General features: G+C 31.4%; 1 long non-coding RNA gene across 1 annotated transcript; it reads left to right on the top strand.

Annotated features, from left to right (window-relative positions):
• The first annotated feature begins 3,278 nt into the window (after positions 1 to 3,278).
• On the top strand, positions 3,279 to 6,183 carry LOC126682742 (uncharacterized). Its single transcript, XR_007641503.2, has 3 exons — positions 3,279 to 3,423; positions 5,290 to 5,384; positions 6,001 to 6,183. It is a non-coding gene; the product is annotated as an uncharacterized LOC126682742 (long non-coding RNA).
• Positions 6,184 to 9,381: the final 3,198 nt, after the last annotated feature.

Here is a 9,381-nt window from a genome sequence, read left to right as displayed (position 1 = left end):
TGATTTTAGGCGTACTATAATTGATTTTATATTACTTTGGTTTGTGTTAAATTCGCGGACAGATTTTTTAATAAGTTGGGGAGAATGTAATATCATGTATATATCTTTTAATTATTTTTTTAATTATTTTTACATTTTAATTTTAATTTTGGCATTCCGTCGAGGTTTAGGTAATTTATTATTATCATTATTAAATATTTTTATTTAATTTTATTTGAATCGTTCGTTGATTCGGTCATGGTTCGATTCGTGTTCGGTTTGTATTAGTAAATTTTAACCTATGCATGTTATTTATAGAAAATGTAAAAGTAAGTAAATATATATCATGAATAAAAGCCATGCATACCTTACTCTCTTTTTGAGTCCACGTTGGCCCATTTATAATCAACATGAAAAGCCCACTTATCATATAACATGAAAAGCCATGTTTCTTTTTACATGAAATATTGTTCCAGCAGCGTGAATCATCTCCTCTTTTCCTTTATATATACGTTTCTTTTAATCAACGATTCAAAACCTATTTATAAAATAAGCCCTAGCCGTCACACTCTCAAAAACGCTCTGAAATCCTATGCTCTCACCATTCCTTCCTATCATTTTGATTTTGGGTAAGTTCTCACGTTGCTTTCCTTAATTCATACGATATCGTCAATATCGTTCTTGATACGTATCTCGTGTATTTTAGCTTTAATCTGAGATTTTCTTCGACGCTTCATCCTTATTCATTGACCTCGTATATCCCTACACGTTAGAAACGAATACGGTACGTAAAACCTATATGTTCCTTCGCCGCTCGGTTTGTCATTGTGGATTGTATTTTTTGCCATTTTTTGTTGACAAAATTTGATGATGTGTCTGTCGTTTGTTTTTCTTGTGGCTGCCACAGATGATTATATTGCTTAGGATTATCACTGTGTTGCTAAATCAATAACCCATTGCTTTGAGTTTGCCGAATATTTGATAAGGTGTTGTTTACGGATTTTTTTTGGGTTATACTTATCTTTACTGCTAAATCATATGTGTTATGGGCATGAATATTGTGAAGATAGACTTGATCTTTTGGTTGTGGCCATGGTGTTATAATTGGTCGGGTTCTCCGTTGGTTCTTGTAGTGGTTACCGAGAGGCTTCATTTGCTTCTTTTGAAAGTTACAACAATTTAAATCCTTAGGTTAATGATGTTTCATGGCGGCAGTAGCCATGATTTGTTCTTTTGAAAGGTTAATTGGCCATTAGTCCTTCATGTGTGGTTGAATTCTACCTATTTTAATTCAAATTGTAATAGTATGGGCATCATATCTTTGGCCATTATTCATGTTACTGTGGGTTTTTGCTTGCTGGCGGGAAGAATTGTGGATTTTTGTCAATTATGGCAATTGACCTTTGTTATTATTTCTAATTGATTATTTCTTTTTATCATTCTTAATAAATTAATCATTTTGAAATCTAAAAAAATATATATTAGTTTCAATTATAAATTGATTGGTGTCGATAATTATAATCTAAAAACGATTTTATATTTTTATCTTTTAATCGAATAATTACTTGGGTAATTATCGTTTTCTTGAAATATGGCTTGATACGCCAAATTGGCTAAAGTTACGTTTTGACCTTAAACGTTTTAAAACTTAATTTAGTAAAGATTTTGTTTGTCACTTGGGTTACTTGATATTGAAGATATTGAGTTTCATTTTAAATAGAATTATTATTTTATCAAATTATTCTATAAATTTAAACTCGGGTTTATATTTGATAAATGTTTTGATTCAGGTTAGACTTGGGTCCCCCGACGAGTGAGGTTTGCTTGGTAGTTATCGGAAACTCGGCTAACCCACTATTTGTAAATTAATTATTATTTAAAGACTATTAAATTATATTTATGAAATTGATTTTAAAGCAAGAAATCAATAGACTTGCATTAATTGGGCGTTATTACCTATTGGGTATTTGTGTTACTCTATATTGTTTTATTCCGACCAGTTGTTTGTGTTATTTTAATATATAAATATATACTGTATGTATATTTCAAACTGTTTTTTCATTATGACTTTTAGTTGGAACATGCTACCTAATGGGCATCATTAGGACTGCGTACGCACCGGTATTGATCTAGAAATGGTATGTGATATGTGGTGGTAACTCAGTGTGAGCATAGCTCTCGAGACCAGTAGAGTAACTCGGTGTATCTCAGCTCTCGGGACTCTGGTTATGGATTAAGAATGATCGGTGGTAACTCGGTGTAGCTCAGCTCTCGGGACCAGACCTAATGGATTATGGATATATTTAGTATTGTCGATTAGGGTTCCAATTATTATAAGTAATGTTGATATTAAATGTTTTAAATGGTTTTAAAGGTTTTCCACTTGATAAATGTTAATAGTGGTATGAACTCATCTTTGTATATCTGACGCCGTTGTTTTCCCAATTTTTCCAGGGTTATAATTTGAACGAGTCAGCTGCTCTCCGATTCTTTATTTTCTCGAAGGTTTTACGTATATTTTAATAAAGTTAGTAAATTGATTTTATTCTTAGACCGCATTAGTAATTGGAAGTCTTATGTCGAATACTTGTTATAAATCTATTTAATGAATTATTATGGTTATAGCATTCTTTTATTAACTTGGGTTAATATGTTCTTCTGCCATATTTAAGACTCGGAGTTGGCAGAGCACTTTATAATAAATGTTGAATATTATAAACTGCTAGAATTAGGCTGAAGTCTCGGTAGCCCCCGAGCATTGTTTTTTCTTGCAGGTTTATCTAATTGTAGTTTATCCGCAAGGCTAGTGTAATACCCCATACTTTTGGAGATATTAAGGATAGTGCCACGAGGTCAAATTATGAGGATTTAGTATTAAGAACATCAGAATTAAGTTCAACAAATAAGAATTAGACTAAAGCGGTCTAATAAAATTATCGTAGTATAATAATTTAATTATTATGAGATAAACTGGAATTTATCGGAACTTAATTGTCGGAATTAGAAAAACAAGTAATTAATTTGGTTCGAGTAAATAAACAATGCGTATTAAATTATTTATCAATAAATAAATTATTGTTACGCTTTCGTAAATTTACGAAACCGTTTTATAAATTAGACGCGATAATTAATTAAGGATTTGAGTTAAATTGTAATTTAACCAAAGAGTTTGAGTTAAATTGTAATTTAACCAAAGAGAACCTAAAGCGTATTTTAGCCAAGATGACATATTCAACTTAAGAAAAAAGGAGTTGATTGAATCATAAAGAACAAAAAGAAATTATTAGAAGAGAAGAAAGGAAAAGGTTACAGAGAACAAAAGCCATCATCGCCATTTTCTTTCTCTTTTGCGCGCGATGAACGACGACATCCATAACTCCACGATCCGAGCTCCGTTTTCGATGATTTAAATTGCAATGGATAGCTAACTCAATGAGAAATAAGGTAACCTCATATTTTCGGTATTTTCTTGTGGTTTTGATGGTGTTATGTTGAGTTAAAATATGAATTAGTTGCTGCCCTGTTTTTTTTAACTCTAGGATGAGTTTTTAGGTTATGTTTTGAGTTGTTTGTGATTGATTAATGAAGTTTAAGGTTCGGTTAATGAAGGGGGATGAGTTAGGCACATCAGGGTAGGTTTAAAGGGGCTGAAAAGCAGCGTTTGGCTGCTATAATGGCAGCGTGTTGCTGCTTCCAAATTACAGCAACACCGCAGCAAAATTGCTGCAACCCGCAACAGTTTTGGCTGCCCATGGGGACTGTTTGGGCAGTCCCCGACATGTTTAGGACGTTGACTTCAAATATACATCGAGTCTAAAACATGCAGTATTGATTTGGAGTTAAAAATCATGGTTTAAGTGGTTTAAAACTGAAATTAGATAATGCAGAAAATGAAAGTTAAAAATAGTTTATGGTGCTATGTTTGGACCAAGATACAAAGGCCGTTGAGCGATATTTTTTGAGAAAGCTTGAGTGGTACATCGTAAAGGATATACAGAGAGTGATACGTGATAGTCAGATTAGAAACTGAATGGTTAAATATGGCTGGGTCAATTGAAATAGGTGAGGTGTTGAAAACATAAAAATCTGGAAATTTATGAATCAAGTCATGAAGGCTACTTCGCCTATAAAAACGGATCTCAATCCGTAATAATATTAACCCAAAAATGAGTAGAATAAATAAATGATGTTAAATAGATGATATTTAAGAAAAATAAACATGGTGTTGTTAATTCGGATTAAAAGTTATCGAGGTTGGAAGTTAAGTCAAAACAGGAAATATAAGTAATCTGTAAATGTTTTTATCAAGCCGTGACGGCTGTTTTATGGATTTAAACGGACCTCGATCCGTAATAATTTTTACTCGGGAATGAGAAGAGGTTATAGAGGGAGTTGCATAGATTGGTTTTGAAAAATTTAATCGTGGTATTGTTAATACGGATAAGAAACTGTTTAAACTTGAAGTTTAAGGAAAAATAAGAGGTTTGCTGAAAATGAATAAAACACATTAAGAAGTCAACTTTGGAGTTTTATTATGATCAAACGGAACATCGAAACTAGTCGATGTCTTCATGAAAGTTGTAGGTGGAACTACGGAGTATAAGAATGTCAAACTTGTTTTGGATATTGACGAATTTACGTGCCCTGTTTCGCAGCTCAAAACACCAGCGATGATAAGCTGTTTTGACAGCTTTTATACTCAGATTTGAGATACCAACTTCAAGACCCATTTCCGACACTTTCCAGCGCTATTTTCAAATTAAGGTCTTAACGAATATTGTAGGCGGTATTCCAAAATTTAGGAATATAATTTTTATTTAGAGTTTGGATGACTCTAAGTAATAATTTTAATTGCTCAAAGTTGGTCGAAAAACATGAAATAAATAAGACGTTTTAAGAAGCTAACTTTGAGCAATATTTTGGAGACCTTAGAGATGTCGAATGAAGTTCGAGTCTGAAGGAAAGTCGTAGACGATATTATGGACTATAGGAATGTAAAATGTATTTGGTAAACGGGCGATTTTAGATGAGCGATCTTGATAGCCGAAATAGGCTAGAAAAGCAATTTTAAACAAGTTAAAGTTACCTTAAAAAGTTAAGTTATTTAAATTGTATTGCTTTGATTAATCAAATATGATTTTTAATTAATACCAAAGATAATGAAAAAGGCGTTTTGAGGTTCTATCGAAAATAATTTGATACAAGTACGATGAGTTACTTTTAGTTATTAAACGTAATATTTTGGTCGTTATAAATAATTATAAAATAAAGATTTTTATTATACTTTCTAACGATAGAATTCTACGTTAGATACGACGAATTATCAAGTTACGGACTTGACGAACCAAGATAGCTTGACGGGGATCGACGTTATATTTTATTATTTTGGATTATTAGCGATCCAGGTGAGTTGCATTTACTTTTGCGTATTATTTATAAAAGCTAATTTCTTATATTATGAATATTATTATTAAATACATCGTATCTATATAACTTGCTCGTATAAGATATTACTATATTTGATTGATCCGCTTGTATGAATGATGTTTTATTCATTGCTTTGAATACATGAATCTAGTATGCGATGCGAAGAAACTAATTACCTATTGGGTGTCAATAGGCTGTGTGATCACCAGTATTGAGTCAGTCTAGAGTGTCTAACTTTGTGATTAAGATTTAATATATTTATGCATGATATGATACGAGAGGGAACTCGGTTAGAGTAACCTGAAGCCCGTATCCAGTGGGTTGGACCCACCAGTGGGTTGGACCCACCAGTGAGTTGGACTCACACTTCGAGATTCGGTACGAGTGAGCACTCGGTTACGGTGTAACCTGGAGTCCCCGTATCTAGTGAGTTGGACTCACACTTTGAAATTAAAAATATCTTATGTTTGCTTATATCATGATTTTACATACGTATTAAGCATATAATGCTATATTTTGATAATACCATTAGTAATTTGCAAACTCACTCATTATTTTCCCAAATACTGACCCCTCACGTTTGATGTCTTTCAGGTAACTGGAGTCGGATCAGACAGACCATTCTCTTTGTGCGCGAAGTCGATTGGCTTGCACAATGTAAAAATTCATTAGAGCTGCAGTAGTCCGTATGAGTCAGTATATAAATTGTGAATTGTTTTTAAATAGTTTATTTAAAACGTAAACTACGATATAATATTTTAATATCTATAATTGTATTATCTAAAAGAGTTTCCTAAAAACATTTCATATATGATATTATGTTTTTAATTGCGAAAAATAATTAGTAGTTTTAGGCTTGCTACGGATTTCGGAGCTACCACTCCCATTCCCTAGCGCCGGTCTCGGCTCAATATTTTGGGTCGTGACAGCTAGCTACGGGTTTTGGTATTGGTACAACCATACCCATACCCTAGCGCCGGTCATGATTCATGAAAATGGTTAATGACCATTTTTAACATTTGTATTTGTTTCATAACATTTTAAACGTTTAGCTTAAATCGCTAAAAAGGGAAAACATTTAGATTTATTTTTTAACATTTTAAACGTTTGGCTTAAATTGCTAAAACGGTGAAACATTACGATTTGTTTCGTAACGTTTTAAATGTTTGGATTTATTTTGTAACATTTTAAACCTTTGACTTAAATCGCTAAATAGGTAAAACGTTTGAATTTATTTTATAACGTTTTAAACGTTTGACATACATCACTAAATTGTTAAACGTTAGGGATTTGTTTCGTAACGTTTTAAACGTTTGGATTTGTGTAAAAAGTTTTAAACGTTTGGCTAAGTTTGCTAAAAAGGTGACACCTTAGGATTTTTTTCGTAACGTTTTAAACGTTTGCTTTAAATCGCTAAAAAGGTGATATGTTAGGATTTGTTTCCTAACGTTTTAAACGTTTGGCTTAAATCGCTAAAAAAGTGAAACGTTAGGATTTTTTTAATAACGTTTTAAATGTTTGGGTGTGTTTTATAACGTTTTAAAAGTTTTGCTTAAATCGCTAAATAGGTGAAACATTAGGATTTGTTTTGTAACGTTTTAAACGTATGGATTGGTTTCGTAACGTTTTAAACGTTCGGCTTAAATCGCTAAAAAGGTTAGGATTTGTTTCGTAACATTTTAAACATTTGGCTTAAAACGCTAAAAATGTGAAACGTTTGGATTTGTTTCGTAACGGCTTAAATGTATCGCTTAAATCATTAAAAAGGTAAAACGTTAGGATTTGTTTCCTAGCGTTTTAAATATTTGGCTTAAATTGCTAAAAAGGTGAAACGTATGGATTTGTTTTGAAACATTTTAAACGTTTTGTTTAAATCGCTAAAAAGGTGAAACGTTAGGATTTGTTTCATAACATTTTAAATGTTTTGCTTAAATCGCTAAAAAGGTGAAACATTAGGATTTGTTTCCTAACATTTTATACGTTTAGCTTAAATCACTAAAAAGGTGAAACGTAAGTATTTGTTTCGTATTGTTTTAAATGTTTGGATTGGTTCGTAACGTTTTAAACGTTTGGCTTAAATCGCTAAAAAAGTGAAACATTTAGATTTGTTTCGTAAAATTTTAAACGTTTGACTTAAATCGCTAAGAACATGAAACGTTTGAATTTGTTTTTTAACATTTTAAACGTTTGGAATTGTTTTGTAACATTTTAAATGTTTGGCTTAAATCGCTAAAATAGTGAAACGATAAGATTTGTTTCGTTATGTTTAAAACGTTCGGCTTAAATCGCTAAAAAGGTGAAACGTTAGGATTTGATTCGTTTTAAACATTTGTATTTGTTTCGTAACATTTTAAACGTTTGGCTTAAATCGCTAAAAAGGGAAAACATTTGTATTTATTTTTTAATATTTTAAAAATTTGGCTTAAATTGCTAAAAAGGTGAAACATTAGGATTTGTTTCGTAACGTCTTAAATATTTTCATTTGTTTCGTAACATTTTAAACGTATGGCTTAAATAGCTAAAAAGGTAAAACGTTTGGATTTTTTTTGTAACGTTTTAAACGTTTGGCGTAAATCGCTAAAAAGTGAAACATTAGGGATTTGTTTCGTAAAGTTTTAAACGTTTTTATTTGTATCGTAACGTTTCAAACATTTGGACTTGTCTCGTAACGTTTTAACGTTTTTAAATTGTTTCGTAACATTTTAAACGTAAGGATTTGTTTCGTAACATTTTAAATGTTTGGTTTAAATCGATGAAAAGCTGAAATGTTAGGATTTGTTCGTAACATTTCAAACGTTTCGCTTAAATCGCTAAAAAGGTGAAACGTTAGGATTTGTTCCGTAACGTTATAAACGTTTGGATTTGTTTTGTAACAATATAAATGTTTTGCTTAAATCGCTAAAAAGGTGAAACATTAGGATTTATTTCTTAACGTTTTAAACGTTTGAATTGGTTTCATAACGTTTTAAACGTTTAGCTTAAATCGCTAAAAGGTTTAGGATTTGTTTCGTAACGTCTTAAACGTTTGGCTTAAATCGCTAAAAAGATGAAACGTTAGGATTTGTTTCGTTACGTTTTAAATGTTGCCTTATATTGCTAAAAAGGTGAAACGTTTGGATTGGTTTCATAACGTTTTAAATGTTTGACTTACATCGCTAAAAAGGTGAAATGTAAGGATTTGTTTTGTAACATTTTAAATGTTTGGATTGGTTTTGTAAAGTTTTAAACGTTTCTTTTAAATCACTAAAAAGGTTAATGTTTGGATTTGTTTCGTTATGTTTGTAAATTTTTTGCCTAAATCTCCAAAAAGGTGAAACATTTGGTCTTGTTTTGTAACGTTTTTAACGTTTGAATTGGTTTCAAAACGCTTTAAACGTTTGGTTTAAATCGCTAAAATGTTGAAATGTTTGGATTCGGTTCGTAACGTTTGTAAACGTTACGCTTAAATCGCTAAAAGGCAAAACATTTGGATTTGTTACATAGCGTTTTAAACGTTTGGATTGGTTTCATAAAGTTTTAAACATTTGGCTTAAATCGCTAGAAAAGCGAAACGTTTGGATTTGATTCGTAACATTTGTAAACATTTGGCTTAAACCGCTAAAAAGGAAAAATGCTAGGATTTGTTTCGAAACGTTTTAAATGTTTGGCTTAAATCTCTAAAAAGGTGAAACGTTAGGATTTGTTTCGTAGCGTTTTGAACGTTTGGCTTGAATCGCTAAAAAGGTGAAACGTTAGGAGATGTTTCAGAACGTCTTAAACATTTGGCTCAAATCGCTTAAAAGGTGAAAAATTTGGATTTTTTTCGTAACGTTTTAAACGTTTGGCTTAAATCGCGAAAAACGTGAAATGTTTGGATTTTTTCGTAACGTTTTAAATGTTTGGATTGGTTAAGTAACATTTTAAATGTTTATCTTAAATCGCTAAAAAGGTGAAACGTTTGGATTTGTTTCGTAACGTTTGTAAACGTTTGGCTTA

The sequence above is a fragment of the Mercurialis annua genome, linkage group LG5 (assembly GCF_937616625.2).
Source record: "Mercurialis annua linkage group LG5, ddMerAnnu1.2, whole genome shotgun sequence".
Taxonomy (NCBI): Eukaryota; Viridiplantae; Streptophyta; class Magnoliopsida; order Malpighiales; family Euphorbiaceae; genus Mercurialis; species Mercurialis annua.
The sequence above is the reverse complement of the archived record's forward strand: the minus strand, read 5'-3'. Positions and strand labels throughout refer to the sequence as shown.